The sequence below is a fragment of the Peromyscus maniculatus genome, chromosome 17, assembly GCF_049852395.1.
Source record: "Peromyscus maniculatus bairdii isolate BWxNUB_F1_BW_parent chromosome 17, HU_Pman_BW_mat_3.1, whole genome shotgun sequence".
Classification (NCBI taxonomy): domain Eukaryota; kingdom Metazoa; phylum Chordata; class Mammalia; order Rodentia; family Cricetidae; genus Peromyscus; species Peromyscus maniculatus.
The window spans coordinates 62,373,715-62,388,125 of NC_134868.1; the positions used below are offsets into that span (position 1 = coordinate 62,373,715).

At 50.2% G+C, this 14,411-nt stretch overlaps 1 long non-coding RNA gene across 2 annotated transcripts; it reads right to left on the reverse strand.

Annotated features, from left to right (window-relative positions):
• Positions 1-7,371: 7,371 nt before the first annotated feature.
• LOC121823470 (uncharacterized) lies at positions 7,372-13,773 on the reverse strand. Of its 2 annotated transcripts, none has more exons than XR_013045438.1 (3): positions 11,824-13,773; positions 10,688-10,842; positions 7,372-9,789 (listed from the first exon to the last, which is right to left on the reverse strand). It is a non-coding gene; the product is annotated as an uncharacterized LOC121823470 (long non-coding RNA). The 2 variants fall into 2 exon arrangements; XR_013045439.1 differs by lacking the exon at positions 7,372-9,789 and having other exon boundaries at positions 9,901-10,842; positions 11,824-12,839; positions 12,979-13,773.
• Positions 13,774-14,411: the final 638 nt, after the last annotated feature.

Below are 14,411 nucleotides of genomic sequence, written 5' to 3' on the forward strand. Positions count from 1 at the left end.
GTAACCCCAGTCAGTGTATTGTGAAGATAAACCCTGGACCCCCAAATCCAGAGTCTGCTGTGACCTGTGTACCACTTAAAAAAATAAGCAATGCAAATAATCAGCAGGTAAAATTTAGAGTAAAAATTTTAAAGTAATGACGTAAAACACCTGCAGCAAACACTGTGTGCGCCAGTGACTGCGCTCTGCCCCTCTTCCCACCAAGTCCCCTCTGAGGTTGTTCACCTGTTCTCCTAGACACGGGGCCTGCCCTGTTCTGGGGGTGGATCCTGGTGTGAGGCTGATCCTGTGGGTGGGTGTGCTCTCACAGGAGGACCATGTGCACAGCAGGAGAAAGCTTGTGTCCAGCAACCAAAACCAGAAGGAAGTATGTCAAGGGTCGGGGAGATGTACAGCTAAGCCCTGCCTCATAGCTGTGGCTCTTCCTGGGCAGCGGCTCAGCATGGGTTCTCAGTGAGCTGCATCTGCCTCTCGTACAGACGGCATCGTTTTCTGCCACACTTATGATCTGTTTTAAAGTAGCTAATGATGTAAAATGATAAGCTTCGTTGTAGAGAATATTGGATTGCAGCAAAATAACTCACTTGTGGACCACAGTTTTCCAAATAGGGATGTCACACCCCCTGTCTGCAGCTTTTCACCCTGTGGATTCTTCGCTGTCCCCTGACATTCTTCTGTCTTTGGCACTGTGTCTGCACACGCCCTGGGCTATCGTGTCTTATTCTGAAGCTACTATTGGAGGGCTAGAATATTTGGGATCTCAGAGGTGGGGGCCGTGAGAGCGATTGAGGCTGGCGGCAGTGTGACATTTTTAGGAAGGAATTCTAGACACCGAATGACAGAGATTCCAGGTGAGACTGTGCCAGCAATACTCACACTTCTTTTCTTGAAGGGTGAACACACCTGCCACCCCAGCACTCACGAGGCTGAGGCAGGAAGACTGCTATGAGTTCAAAGCCAGCTTACCGCGTGAGACCATACCCCAAGAAACAAAAACAGACAATACAATGTGCTAATGTGAAACTCATGCATGCAATGAAACCACTGTCATTATGTACTTGGGGACAAGTCCCAGGAGTGTCTTATCACTTACATCAAGCGCTGCTTGTACTTGGAGACCACAGAGGCAGATTGTGTGGTGGCTTTTCCCTGTATCCATTATGTATTGGCTCCCTGTTCTGTCCCTGGTCCGACAGTTTCTTTTCACTACTGTTCCATGGGGTACTTGTGGCTACCAGCCTCCTCAAGGTCCTGGGGGAAACTGGCCCCAGGTCAAGGCAGTGGGAATAGAACCAGGTCATGATTTCCAGAGTATTGTATGGGGTTTCTGGAAGGAACAGTCAAGTCTTGTGGCCATATCTGACATGGTGCTCCCAGTCATTGTGACTGAAGAGTCCGCCATGCCATCTGTCCTCTGTCCTCAGCCTGTCCTGTCCAAAGAGGTGTAGTTCTCTAGCCCCAATCCCCAAGCTGTCCTGGCGTCTGCCTCCTACTGGGTTTGGCAACAGGAATCCTGGAGGACAGCATTTTCCCACCCTGAGTTTTATTCACCTCCACCACCATCTTTTACCGCCTCTGCCTCTTCTGGTCCCTTTCAGGCACGGGTCAGGGACTGCTCTTTCTTTTGTCAATCTCCGTCCCTCTCGGTGTCCCTGAGAACATCTCCAGCCCCCGCCTGGCTTTCCCAGCAATCACTCCAGGAAGCTGCTGCATGGGGCCATCTGCTGTCGCCACTCGGCCTGACTTGATAGATCATTATTTCCTTGTTATTTCAATGACTTCTTCACCAGCAGATGTTGTCCCTGAGCCTGCTCAAAGACTACCATTGGCGTCTCAATATTTTTCTGAGTCTTTGTGAGGTTTTTCAGGATGTCAGATTCCTTGAGAGGTTCTGTGTTCCCTGGTGTTGGGTCTTACTAAATGCCCTCTGAGAGGTGATTACCAAATGCTACAGGGTTTGAACTTATGTAATCTTTTCTGAAACTGTTCTCTGCGGGTTCTGCTTCTCAGGTACTTTCCCACAGGCATCAGGCCCACAGCCCTTCCCTCGGCCCTTTATCACCCGACCCACCAGAATCCACCTTGTTCTGCTACTTGTCCGGAAGTAGAGACAGCTCACTTCTGTCCTCAGCACCCTCCTTCCTGCCTCAGTTTCTCTCCCAGGTCTTCAGCTGAGGAGACCAGCTCTCTACTTTGCTGGAAGGCCTGTAAGCCAAGCAAGCGTGCCACCTCTGTCCTTCCTTGATGCGTGGAAGTGGAGGCGTGGAGAGGAATTAGCACAAATAATAAACAAGAGAGGGTTAAAGAGACAAGACACCCTAGAAAGTATTAGTCACGGCTCTTTAGTCTTCTTCCAAAGAAAAATAGCTCTGTGTGCAGCTGCTGTCCTTGTCGTCTTTATAGACATTCCCACGGGAGCCAGCATCTTCCCTGGGACGAAGGGTTTGCCCGACACACCTTGGCAGGGAGCTGAGTCAGAGATCCAGGCTGTGACCCCAGCAGTGGGTGCCCAGTGTCAGGACTGTGGGAGCTTCCCACTGACGCTGGTCGTACCCTTGATTTCACAGCCTTCTGGACGTGAGATGGGCTTGTTTTTTGGTTAACTACGTTTTTCTTGCCTGGGGTTTGACTGATGTCTAGAGCTACCAGACTTTCAAACACTGTTAGCTTGTGCTGTGTGTGTGTGTGTGTGTGTGGAATACCACAAGCTAACCATGGGATGTGTTTCCCCAGTTCTCAGGCAGAAGTCCAAGATTTAGCTGTGGGCAGTGGTTTCTCCTAGAACTTTGCTCCTGACTCAGGTGGGTTTCCTCGTGTTGGCTCTTGTTCCCTCCCCCTTGACCTCTTCTTCTCATAATGACACCCTTCCTGTGGGTGAGGACTCCGCCACAATGGTCTCATTTTAATTGCCTCCTTGAAGGCCTTATACAGGAACAGTCAAATGGAAGAGGATGCTCAACGGGAGCTGGTAAGGACAGTATTCACACTGTAGCGAGAACCTGCCCCTGGTGTCTGTGATCGTTAGCTCTGGTGGTCATGCCACAGGAACAGGCAGCGGCAGAACTTCGGCTGTGTGGCGGGGCAATGTGCATTCTCCTCCGTCCCTGAGCTTGGCTAGTTCTTTGTCATGTTTTGGGGCAGTTGTTCTCTTGTGGTAACCCAGCAGGCCCTACCAACTCAGTTTTAGGAGGCTGCGAAGGCAGCCGGGGAAGGAGGGCATGAGCTTTGTCCCAGAAGGTCATGTACAACTCAGCTGCTCTGGGGAGGATGGAGCTGGTTGTGTGGTCCTCCCAACAGCAGAACCTGGAAGGTGAACACCAGAGGGTCTTAGAGAAAGGGGGGCCCAGTGCTGTGTGGATGAGGATGCCACTCACGGCGGTCTGTGAGATCATTTGTACTTTGGGTCTTTCATGGCACATCTTGTGGCCAGCACCACGCCCAGCAGCGCACATACACTGTTCAGTGCTTGGCGTTAAAATTCCTTTTTATTTTTTTTTAAGTTCTAAAATTAACATTCAAAGTAACAAATTTCATATGGGCATTTTCATGCATACTCAGTGTTGACTGATGCTGCTCCCCCCCCACACACCTGCTTTCCGCATGCACACACACACTTTCTCCCTGCACTCGCACACTCACACACACTCCCCTATCTCCCTGTCCCGACCTGTGTTCTCGTCCCTCTGGTATCCCCCCCTTCCACTTTCACGTGTTCTAGTCCTCGCCCCTCCCCGCAAAGTCTCTTTTTTTCTTGCTCTCAGGCTCCTTTCTGGCCTCTGCCCACGCTCACTCCTACATAAATACCCATGCATAAAAATTAAAAGCTAATTATTAAAGACATTATTTTACCAATTCCTTAAAACAGCTCAAAAATTAGCCTCACGTGGGAACAAACCATCCCAGAAGGACAGTGGAGCTGAGGATTCACAGGGACACAGTACTTGAGATTCTTTAAACAAACAAACAAATAAAAAAATATTTTATTTTTCAGTGATTGTGTGTGTGTGTGTGTGTGTGTGTGTGTGTGTGTGTGTGTATGTGTGTGTGTGTGTATGTATGTATGTATGTATTAGTATATGCCATGCTTGTTTGGGTGTCCCTGTGTGGTCTTCTGAGGTGGGAGTAACAGGTGGCTGTGAGTTGCCCATAGGCAGACTTCCTCTGTGTTAAGTAGCCACTTCCAAATAACCACACAGAGGCTTAATATGAACTATAAATGCTCAGTCGATATCTCAGGCTTATTTTTTAAAAAGATATTTTATTTTGTATACAGCATGTATGACCAGAAGAGGGCACCAGATCTCGTTACAGACGGTTGTGAGCCACCGTATGGTTGCTGGGAACTGAACTCAGGACCTCTGGAGGAGCAGTCAGTGCTCTTAACTGCTGAGCCATCTCTCCAGCCCCTCAGGCTTATTACTAACTAGCTCTTACAACTTCAATCAGCCCATTTCTATTTATCTGCATTCTGCCACGTGCTGTTACCTCTCTTTCATCTTGTACCTTCTGTTTCCGGCAACTCCCCTGACTCCACACTCCTTCTTCCCAGCATTCTCTCCGCCCTGAAAATCCTGCCTAGTCATTTTTGTTAACAATGAGAGCGATACGTATTTACAGTGTACAAAGACTGTTCCACAGCAGCTGCCTGATATTTGTCGTCCCTAACAGCAATATGTGTTTCTAACCACTGAGCCACCTCTCCAGGCTGTGTTTAGAATTCTTGAGGTAGCTGTAGTCACTTTGAAAACTAACTCAAGCTCTGGAACAGGAGTTGAGGAGTTGCTAGGGCTAGAGCGGTCAGGGAGCTGGCGGCAAGTGGCCGGTGAGGAGTTCCCTGGGTCCAGGATGGAAATGAGTGTGTGGTCTGTCATCAGTTCTCTTTCCTTGCCTGGTGGAGATTGCCGTTTGTTACACCAGCCTCTCAACAAAGGCCCTTGGAGTCCAGAGAGAAGCATGGAGTTTGCTTGGTGGACGGTCCAGGGCCGTGGCTGGCCAGTGCACAGCGGAGCCAGCCCTAGAGCAGCATGCTGTACCGACTCCACATGAAATGACAAAATAAGGAGGGGTGAGCGAGCCAAAGCCATCACTTCCTACGTCAGTGAGATGGCAGACCTTGTCAGAGCAGTGTGCCCCGACCCCAGTGTGTGCCCCACCCCCAGTGTGTGCCCTGACCCCAGTGTGTGCCCCGACCCCCAGTGTGTGCCCGACCCCAGTGTGTGTGTGTGTGTGTGCCCCGACCCCAGTGTGTGAGCCCCGCCCCCAGTGTGTGTGCCCCGCCCCCAGTGTGTGAGCCCCGCCCCCAGTGTGTGTGCCCCGACCCCAGTGTGTGCCCCGACCCCCAGTGTGTGCCCCGACCCCAGTGTGTGCCCCGACCCCAGTGTGTGCCCCGACCCCCAGTGTGTGCCCCGACCCCAGTGTGTGCCCCGACCCCCAGTGTGTGCCCCGACCCCCAGTGTGTGTGCCCTGCCCCCAGTGTGTGCCCCGCCCCCAGTGTGTGTGCCCTGACCCCAGTGTGTGCCCCGACCCCCAGTGTGTGTGCCCTGCCCCCAGTGTGTGTGCCCTGACCCCAGTGTGTGCCCCGACCCCAGTGTGTGCCCCGACCCCCAGTGTGTGCCCCGACCCCAGTGTGTGCCCCGACCCCCAGTGTGTGCCCCGACCCCCAGTGTGTGTGCCCTGCCCCCAGTGTGTGCCCCGCCCCCAGTGTGTGCCCTGACCCCCAGTGTGTGCCCCGACCCCAGTGTGTGCCCCGCCCCCAGTGTGTGTGTGTGTGTGTGCCCCAACGCCAGTGTGTGTGTGCCCCACCCCCAGTGTGTGTGCCCCGCCCCCAGTGTGTGTGCCCCGCCCCCAGTGTGTGTGCCCCGCCCCCAGTGTGTGTGCCCCGACCCCCAGTGTGTGCCCCGCCCCCAGTGTGTGTGCCCTGACCCCAGTGTGTGCCCCGACCCCAGTGTGTGCCCCGACCCCCAGTGTGTGCCCCGACCCCCAGTGTGTGTGTGTGTGTGTGCCCCGCCCCCAGTGTGTGTGCCCCGCCCCCAGTGTGTGTGCCCCGCTCCCAGTGTGTGCCCCGACCCCCAGTGTGCGCCCCGACCCCAGTGTCCGCCACGCCACACCCCTCCACACACCCCCGCATGTGCTCCTGAACCCAGGGCCGGAGCTTGGTGCTGGTTCTGCTGAGAAGTGGCTTTGAGCCACGTCTTGGCTTCCAGAAGACTGGGGAGCCTTTGGGTCTTGAGGCAGCAGATCCTGATTGTGTGGATAAAAATAATGATGGAGTTTCAGTTTTTTGTGTGTTCCAGAAAAGTTCTCATGCTGAGGTGGATAAATGTCTGTGAATGGAGGCTGGAGAGATGGTTCAGCAGTTAAGAGCACTTACTGCTCTTGTAGAGGACCCCGTTCCGTTCCCAGGACCCACGTGGTGGATCACCGCCGCCTGTAACTGCAGTTCTAGGTGATCTGACATTGTCTTCTGGCCTCTTGGGCACCAGGCGTACATACAATATGCTTACATACGTGCATGCACTCTCAGGCACACATAGGATGCAAAAATAAAAGTAAGCCAATGGGTTTCCTCTACTCACAGCGTCTTCAAAAAATTCTGTGATGACAGAATCCTTGAGACTGGGTAAGTACAGAGAGCAGAAGTTTCCTCCTCACGGGTCCTAGAGCTGTGAATGGGGGGAGGAATGAGAGAGAGAGAGAGAGAGAGAGAGAGAGAGAGAGAGAGAGAGAGAGAGAGAGAGAAGGGGGGAGAGGGAGGGAAGAAGTGGAAGGGGGAGAGAGCGCTGACTTTGTGTTCTTCCCACATCATGGATTCAATGTGCAATGTCCCCCCCCCACTCCTGTGTTCCATGTGCTTGATCCACTACTTGTGAAGGTGTGTGTGTGTGTGTGTGTCTGTGTGTCTGTGTGTCTGTGTCGGCCACTAGGGGGCGGTACAAAGGTTTTACGGCCTATTTGCCCTTCCTGTTCTTGCTTTGCTTCCTGATCCATGGAGACGTGAGGAATCCCCACCCACCATGACTTGGTCTCCTCCAACCTTTCCTGGAAGTTGCCTCTTGGGTATTTGTTCACAGTGAGGAGAAAGGGAACACCTCAGCTTGGCTGAGTATCGGTCCTTCCCCTTCGTCCTCGTCACTAACCACCTCCCACTAGATGCCGCCGTGGTACCGGGACGTAAGTTCCCGACCCCAGCCTTGGGTGGACGTGTTCACACAGTAGCGGATGGCTCGCCCAAGTGTGTGGAGATCCTCCCGACTCTGCGCCGTCTCCTCGGCCATTAGCTCCGTGTCTACTGTGCGCCCTGCTTCAGTGTGCTGGGCACTCACACATCCAGCACATCGCTAGCCGCTCTATGCCAGTTCTGGGTGCGGCATTCCATTTTCTGCAACAGCAAATAAGAAAATTAACTCATTTAATTATAATGGAGCAGATGCTGTGGTCTGTGTCCACAGTCTTACAGAAAAGCTCTGTCGATCTTATTTTAAATTTTCTTTCTTTCTCTCTCTCTCTTTCTTTCTTTCTTTTTTTTTTTTTTCCAAGACAGGGTTTCTCTGTGTAGCTTTGCGCCTTTCCTGGAACTCACTTTGTAGACCAGGCTGGCCTGGAATTCACAGAGATCCGCCTGCCTCTGCCTCCCGAGTGCTGGGGTTAAAGGTGTGTGCCACCACCGCCCGGCTTGCTTTTTTTTTTTTTCCAAGATGAAAAAGTGAAAATGGGAGATGCCATGTGTATTTGGCTTCTTCCTTTCCAACTTGGAATAGTGGCAGCAAGTGGCACCTATTGGTGAAGTTATTAAGGTCATTCCATGTAGTTAAAAGGGAGGTTTATTTTGTGGGGTAACTTACAAGTGAAGGGATAGGCTACAGGGTCTGGGAAAGGCACAGTCCGGCAGTGTTCTCTGGAGAACTCTGCTCAGTCTACCTTCAGAGTCCAGGGTCCAGGAACCAAGAGAGCCTGCACATTCACATCTCAGGTCTTGGCCCCACCTTGTAGGCATGACAGTTACCGAAGCCTCATTGGGAGTTGGAACTTCCAGATTAAGGCTGGAATGGCTACCCACTACAGGCACCCACATCAAGGACACAGTCTTTGAGATGCTCTGCCTGGCCACCCTGTGCCCAGTGAGTTCCTAGCCTAAGCTGCCTTTTGATGATCCAGCAGGAGATTGGCCCATAGGACTCACTGATTCAGGGTAACAAGAGGTCAGTCTGGAGAGATGGATGGTAATCCATCATGGGAGAGGACGATGGGGTTAAGAGCATTCTTGGTAAGGTTGTGTCTACAAAGTAATAAGCTGTCACAGTCGGGTTGATTTAACAGGGCTGAGTGGAAGGCCTCGCCTGCTGGGCTGCACTGAGGCAGTGAAGTGGGATGTTCAAACACGGCTTCCATTTTTTTATTCTAAGAATAAAATGTTTGGAGATAAATCTCATAATCTCCCTGGAATGAGTGCTTAAAGAATTTGTGAATGAAAAAAAAAATTAGTCTATAATCTTCAGTCTGAACGGTATATATACTAAAATGTGCTCAGCCACTGAAGGCATGTTTGATGTTTGTGTAGACTCACTCTGTAGATAGCTTCAGTCACCTTGTGTATCTTTAGTGTGTCTTCTTAAGAGAATCGATAGGCTTGTGTGTGTGTGTGTGTGTGTGTGTGTGTGTGTGTGTATGAGAGAGAGAGAGAGAGAGCACACTAGCTGTGTGTGTGCCCCCATTTGTGTGTGACTGTGGGTGCCTGTGTGCCATCATGTATGTGTGGAGGTCAGAGGACGGCCTTCAGTTATCAGTCTTCACTTTCCTACCTTGCTTGAGATAGGTTTCTTTGTTGTCATACAAGTCAGGCTGGCAGACTCTTGAGCCTCTGGACTCAATCCTGTCCCCATCTGCCAATCATCAGAGACACATGGGAGAACAGCTTCGACATAGGTTCTGTGTCCTACAACCCAGGTGGCCTCGCTTGTGTGGCAAACAGCTTGCCTGGGATTTGACTTACAGAGAACTGAGTAGCAGGTGAAGTTCTCAGCCCCCGCCCCCTTCCCTCACTCACCATTTCTCTTATTATCAAGGTTGTGTGTTCTGGTTGTGTGTATTCTACCTGTGATCAGTCAGCATCGATGCACCATGATTATGTAGTTTACATTAGCCTTCACTCTGCTTACATTCTGAGGACTTTGACAGATGTGTAACATCATGTATCCATCACCATTATATCCATCCTGCTGCCTGAAAGATCCCCATTATTCACGCCTTCATCCTTCACCCCGGCACCTTGCACCATGGGAAACAGACCTCTCATTGCCTCCTCATTCACTTTGCCTTTTCTAGAACATATAATGGAAGCACACAGCTTGCTCTCTTTCCAGATTGCCTTTTGCATCCAGTGATGCGCACCAAAAGTCCCTCCATGTCTTTTTGTGGCTTGTGAGCTCCTTTCTCTTCTTATGGCCAAGTAACACTCCATTGTCTGCACACGGCACACCTTGTCTATCCAATCGCTGACTGCAGGGCATCTGGATTTCTTCCACGTTTTGGCAATTCTGGAGAAAGTTGCTGCTGTAAATAGTTCTGCTCAGGTTTGGTAAGGATGTAAGTTATGGCCGGGAGCCCAAAAGCCAGACCAAAAGGTAACGCTGTGTGTAATTAGGGCCAGGAAGATGGTTCAGTGGATAAAGGTGCTGGCCACCAAGCCAGATAACCTGAATTTGACTCCCCACCATCCCCATGGTGAGAGAATCTACTCCTGACTGCTGTACTCTGACTTCCACAGATGTGCCTTGGAATATGCTCCTAAGCCTGCACAGAGACACACATGATAAATGAACAAGTGAAAAAATTTCAAGACTATATATATATATATATATATATATGAAATATAATCATGTAAGAAGCTGCCAAAATGCCTGATAATTTTTATCCTATTGATAGGTAATCGTAAAATTTGTGAATTGCCTATTGCTTACCAATGTCCTAAATTTTACAAGAGGATCTTAGATGGGAAAGAAGCGTGAGAATTTTTTTGTGTGTATATGTATGTATGTACTAGTTCACTTTTAAAGTAAATTTTTAATTTAAATTTCTGATTTTTTCAGACAGTTCCCAGAAGTGTTCTCAAGGACACTGGCCAACACTTCTCCCCCGTACTGTTCTGTTTTTGCCTCAGTTTACCAGGTAGTTAAGGGATCCCAGGACAGTGACCCTCAGCCCCTCTTGCTAAGTGAGCGGCCAAGCTAAGCCCTGGGGGTGGGGTTTTGCAGCAGTTTGTGGGCTCACACGGTGTCTAGACTTCAGGGCTCCACTTTCGGGTTTGGGTACTTTATCAATTAGACTCCCTTGCTTCTCAGGAGGGAGCTCTCAAAGGTATGTGTCCGTCTACCTAACTGCCCAACTCCAGATCAGAGAGAACTTTCATTTTGGTCTGATAAAGGCTTATCAGGCAGAGGGGAACAAAACAACAGGAAATTTGAATGATACGGCGATTAGCTCCTTTTCAAGGGCACTTCCTGCAGACCAGCCAGCCGCTGCCGTCTTCACCCAGGTCCAGATGAGAGATGCCTGCCCTTGATCACATCAGTGACGTCTGCTCTGCTGTCAGGAGGACACTGCAGACTCTGGGTGGCCAGGGCCCGCTGGCCTGGGCGAGTGATGGACTGTGAGCCCGCCCGCCCAGGGAAAAAGAAGAGTCTGTGCTTACCTCGGGAATTTGTCAGGAATTCAAAGATGGTTTCCTGGCTAGAAACAGTTCATCTATCAGGGGAGAGTGAGAAGCCTGATTTTACCAAGTAGGTTCTGGCCGATAACAATAATGTGGAGAGAATTTCAGCTCTTTGTTCAAGTCATGGGAAAACTCTGGAGAGAGAGAGAGAGAGACAGAAACCAGTGAAAGTCAGGGAAAATGAAATGAAACTCGAGGGCTGGGACAGGACCGCCCCCTTCTCTGCTCTGGGGGTGGAGGGGGCCTTGTACATGCCAGGCAAGGCCTTTGGCACTGGCCTACCCACATAGCCTCAGGATTGGGAGTCTAGGGAAGAAATGAAAAGACACACAGCCTTCAGGGGAGCCAGGATACATGGTCACAGAATGACATTCATGGCTGGACACCAGAGTGGGACAACTTCCTCCAACTGTAGTGAAATCCGTTCGTTTCAAGACCCAGAAGTTACCAGCCTAGTGTGATTGGGGATAGACAAGGGCATAGTGATTCTCTAATGTGATAAGTCAGAGGTCCTGGGCAGCTGGAGGGGAAGTCTCAGTGGACGAGAGTAGTCTCCTGGGTGCCCTCATAATTCTGCAGAAAAACCCACACTTGTTTTTCTGGAAACAAGTATTTTGAAGGATTTCAGAGGACAAAATTGTACCCATGGTCACAAAGATTGACCATGAAGCCCCAGCACGACCAGGCGGCCAGGGCTTTTGGTGCCTTTAAGTAATGTTTCAGGGAGGGGAAAACCGCTTGTGATTAAGTATCAAGTTTACGTGGCAGATTCCTCTGTGAAGGACCTGCTTTTATACAAGGTGCATGGAGGCAGGCTGCCCGCCTGGGAGGCGAGCAGTGGAGAAGAGCAAGCATCATTTGCTCTAAATTGCACCCTGGTCCAATCCATGGACTCCTCAGGGTTGGGGCTGCCAGGAGCATCCGGGGCACAAAGGAAAAGCGCGCAGGCAGGCTGCACCTCCTTTGATATAGATTTTGCCACCATTGTTCCAGGTGTCTCGGGAGAGAGCTTATTTCCATATGTATAGAGAAACGGTGTGCTTTCTCCTGCCCGTTAACGTGTCAGGGAATGTATTTTTAGCTATACATAAAGCAGCTGTAGTGAGGCATCTTACCGCAGGGTCTCAAGGTTTGAACATCCTTTGCCACCGGAGGAATGCTAATGAGATGATACTTCATTCCACTTATTTTAATTGCCAAACGACACTTAATTTCCCCCCTGGCTTAAAAAAAAAAAATCAAACAAATCGCTTTTGTGCATCATCGGGTTTGCTCTTGCAAGAGCTGGGTGGCTGGGAAGACCTCAGCCTCCGGTGTGGAAGGTTCGAGACCCGGACCGTTCCCTGTGCTGTATAGTGTGTGGTGTCAGTGTCTGTCCCCCGGCCCCCTCTCCAATGGCTTGGAGGATGCTGAGTGGAGATGCCTGTGGTTGTCAGAGAAACACGGGGATGTATTATTAGATCTTTCATAATTAAGCGTTGCTGATGTGTGCCAAAGATTCCAAGCTTAATCAAAAACGTTATCACCCAGGCTGCTGCTGGGGTGGGGGGTAGGGGATCTGGGAAGCCAAAGGCTGTCGCTCCGGGTGCTGGTTCTGTAAGATAACAAACGCGAGACAAAGGCAGACAGCTCCTGCCTGAGGTTCTGAGCAGGCTCAAGCTTTGGTGAATCACGTGACTCACGGATTGGCGGTGGGTTCTGAAAACCCGAAGCCCCTCCTCGTTCCTGATTTCTGAGTCACTCCACCGACCAGGTGCTGACTAAGGCTGCCGGCTGTGGGAACCTGATTGAATGTGTCTGCCAAGCATTTCCAGGTAGAGCTTGACCCCCCGGGGGAGCCCTCGAGGTCCCTCCCTGGGTCACAGCAGGCCCGCCTGGCTGCGAATTTCAAAGAGTGTATCTCAGCCTTTAGATAAACCTGGCCGACGTCCCCTGGCAGTGAAGCCAGGGGAGGGCCACGGGGACAGCCAGTTCGCAGAGCCCAGGGCTGTTTGGACAAACCATGCTATGTTTTTTCTGCCCGTATCTGGGCGTGCAGGTGAATCCTGGTCCCGCTGGTATCTTGGCTGGCCACTCTCTCTCAGGCTCTGTGGGGAGCTGGGGGTGCATCCCTGCAAACGCTCCAGCAAAGCTGTGCAAACAAACCGGGCCGATTAGTTGGACAGGCTCACTGGCTCGCGAGTGTGAGCTGGCCTGGCAGAGCTATGCACTCAACCCTTTCCAGCCTGCGGTCCCACCCGGAGCGCTCATCAATGAACACCCGGCCTTACCCTCTGGGCACCGGCCTGGGTGCTGCTGCAGCCCCGTGCATCCCTGGGCAGGACAGGATGCTGATTCTCGCCTTGGACTCTTCACACACAACACATCATACATTCTTCTTTTAAAGTCATTTTTCGTGATCCTTATTTAAAACAAAACAAAAAGGCACCCACTTTCATTATAAACTACAACAACCAGGTCAAAAGCAGCGATGGAGCCAGAAACACATCTTGTGCCTCAGTTACTTTACACATATCAGAGGTTGCACAAGACCGGTGTCACGCCAGAGAGACTGAGACTCTTCGCCTTAGATGCCGAGTCAGACAGGGGCAGGCAATTTCTGTTTTTAAAGGTTCAGTTTAACATCTGTAAATACCCCTGATGTTCCCAGCCTGTGGGAGAGGCTGCTCAAACCGACTTGACTTTCTTTTTTTTCCCCCTCCTTCTTCTTCTGCCTCTGGTTTGAAGTAAGAGTCAACTTGGTATAAAGAAACCTCAGGTCCCCTTTGAGGTGAAATCAGAGTGAATCAGAAAGAGTGATTACACCCTTCTTTAATCAAAGGCTCTGGAGAGGATTTTCTTTTAGGAAAGAAGCGTCAAGCCAAGAGCTTTTGAAAATTACTTTCATATTTTCTTGAGCAGTTCAGAGCAGGGCGAGTTTTAAGAGTTGTCATTTGCTCTTGAATATCAGACTGGAGCGTCAGCCTTTTGTGTGTGCCCTTCCTTCAGCGTCTCAGAAAGGACTGAGCTGGCCTCGGCTCTGTTGTTCACCACAGACGCTTTCAAGTGACTAATGCTCTTGGAATCTCATGGAGACATTTATTCTGCCTCTGTTGCTATGAGCCCTGTGTTCTTTTGTGGAACCTCACAATATAGGTAACATATCTAAAGTATGACCCTGACAAGAGGAACTGCGTCTTAAGTAGCAATCATAAAATCATTGTGTACACATCACCGGCCTGTCAGGTCTATTCTCCTTTTAGCGTTTCAAGTGTGTTTGTGTTAGTTATATTGGCTGATTAACCTGAAGTGATGTTAGGCTGCAATAGAAAAGGTCGCCCACACTCACACAGCAACTGTTTATTTAAACATTCTCGGCTACTTTCAGAAAGCAGCACTCCTTTTGGGAATTTAAAAATTAAGGATAATCAATTGGAAATTATTTGATTAGCCCACAAACTGTATTAGGGGTCAAAATCCTCCCTGTTACTTAAAATAGATGATCCATTTTTTTTTAAAGAGATAGGCACGATCAGATTTTAACATTGTTTATTAATAAAGCTTTAAAAATGAACACTTCTGTCTGTTTCCAGGAATTTGATGGTTTGAATCCTTCACAGGCCATGCTTGGAACATTAATTTGGTGACTAGCAGAGAAAGAAGTAAGGGATGTGTTGTTGTCGGCTTTTTGAGAAAAGATCTTACGTAGAGTCACAGGCTGGCC